Source organism: Mus caroli, unplaced genomic scaffold, assembly GCF_978045245.1.
Source record: "Mus caroli unplaced genomic scaffold, Mus_caroli_1 scaffold_8, whole genome shotgun sequence".
Lineage (NCBI taxonomy): Eukaryota > Metazoa > Chordata > Mammalia > Rodentia > Muridae > Mus > Mus caroli.
This window is the reverse complement of record NW_028227263.1, coordinates 104,880,016-104,882,101: the sequence shown is the minus strand read 5'-3', so window position 1 is coordinate 104,882,101 and position 2,086 is coordinate 104,880,016. Positions and strand designations below refer to the sequence as shown.

The 2,086-nt window shown below is 42.3% G+C and overlaps 1 pseudogene; it reads right to left on the bottom strand.

The window, feature by feature from the left end:
* Window positions 1–1,342: 1,342 nt before the first annotated feature.
* Window positions 1,343–1,833, bottom strand: LOC110298495 (large ribosomal subunit protein eL29 pseudogene; annotated as a pseudogene).
* Between the last annotated feature and the right edge of the window lie 253 nt (window positions 1,834–2,086).

The following is a 2,086-nucleotide window of genomic DNA, read 5'->3' as shown; positions in this document are numbered from 1 at the left end:
TTTTGTTATGTGGGAGACAATGAGAAAACTACTAGCATTTGTTTACAAACTTAGAGCTCAGGAACAGGATTGGAGTGAGCGATTGTGTATTTCATAGGCTGTTATGAGCATACCACATTGGATAGAGGCATGCAGGTTCAGCTCAGATTAGTAAGAACATGATGGAAGATTCAGTTAGCAAAGATCTACAGCAGAGGTAATATGGATGTTATATACTTCACTGAAAATTAAAAGTCAGCTGCTGGGCATGGTGAGCACACCTTTAATCCCAGCATTCGGGAGGCAGAGGCAGGCAGATTTCTGAATTCGAGGCCAGCCTGGTCTGCAAAGTGAGTTCCAGGACAGCCAGGGCTACACAGATAAACCTTGTCTCGAAAAACAAATAAAAAAAAAAAAGAGAAAGAAAGAAAGAAAGAAAGAAAGAAAGAAAGAAAGAAAGAAAGAAAGAAAGAAAGAAAGAAAGAAAGGAAGGAAGGAAGGAGAAAGGAAGAAAGGAAGAAGAAAGGAAGGAAGAAAGAAAGAAAGGAAGGAAGGAAGGAAGGAAGAGAGAGAGAAAGAAAGAAAGAAAGAAAGAAAGAAAGAAAGAAAGAAAGAAAGAAAGAAAGAAAGAAAATTAAAAGTCTGTCTTAGAAAAGTGGGAGTAATGAATAATTGACAATGAATGTTCAAAAGTATTACTGTAAATGACATCCAGTAACAATTTTAAATCTGATCATAGAAATAATGTCTGGATATTTGATAACTCTGAAGAAAAGTTATGGCTCTATGAAAATGGGGAATGTTAAATTGTAGAGGGAAAATAGGCCTTGCACACATAGATAAGCACTGGAGAATCCAGGAAAGTTAAACACACAGCCTACCTCTGCAATGGAATGAGGTACATAGCTGTTCTTCCTGAAATGCCAAGAATTATGTAGTTTCACAATCTGCTGATCCTTTGCTGCCTGGTGAGATAGGTTCTGTCCCCGTATGTACCAGAATTCATGTTTTTTGACTTGTCCCAGTCCTATGCTCCTAAATCTTGAGCATTGCTTTTAGACCATAAACCAATTCTTATGAATGATGTTATTTGTGCTTTACAACAGCCTAAGTGGCTTCTATGTTATCTTATTGCCAGAAAAATTCTGGCACCTATGGACATTATGTTTGCCTCAGTCATGATCCTTAGACCCAAATCTTGGGCTTTATCTCTGAGTCAACAATACCTATTCTTTTTTTTTTTTTTTTAACAGATCTTGCCAGAGTTTATTTGTAAGAACAGCATAGGACACTGGTCATCTGCAAATCGTGTGTGGGGAAGTGTGTCACAGTCCGTCTGTCTTCACACTGGTAGGAGCCTTTTCTATGGGGCCTTCACAGGGGCCTGGGCACCTTTGGGGGCCTGAGCACCTTTGGGAGCCTGGGCTGGAGCTGAAGCCTGGGTCTTAGCTGGAGCTTTGGCCCCTGCCTTGGTTTGAACCTTAGGCTTCGGTTGGCAGAACCTCTGACCCTTGGCCATGTAGCTTCGAATCCGCTTCCCAAGCTTAGGGTGAGCGATGAAAGCCAGCCGCTTGAGTTTGGGGCCTTTGGGCATCTTGGACTTGATGGCCTAAGGCTTCATCAGGGCCTTGATGGCCTCTGCGCGCGCGCACTCATTGCCTTTGCGTTGTTGGCCTGCATCTTCTTCAGGCCTTTCTTGTTGTGCTTCCTGACAAAGCGCATGTTCCTCAGGAATTTGGGGTCAACCCCCTTAAGAGATTCGTATCTTTGCGACCGGGGTTTCTTGATGCCATTTCTGTGCCATTTGCGGGACTGGTTGAGTGTGGTGTGATTCTTGGACTTGGCCATGTCTGCACGGTAACCTGTGGCTCCCACAGCGCCTGGGACCGGAAAAGAAAGCAACAATACCTATTCTTGTGAAAGTAGCCAGATATTTCTTGTAAAGAATCTCAATCTAAGCATGTCTTAAATGATTGTGCACTTGGGACTGAGTTCACTTTTATCCAAATACATTTTTCCCAAAAATTTGCTGTCCTTAATATGACAAAAAAGTGATCTGGGCCAGACTCTAGAAGCCTTGTTTCAGCCCTGTTACAATAAAATCAGT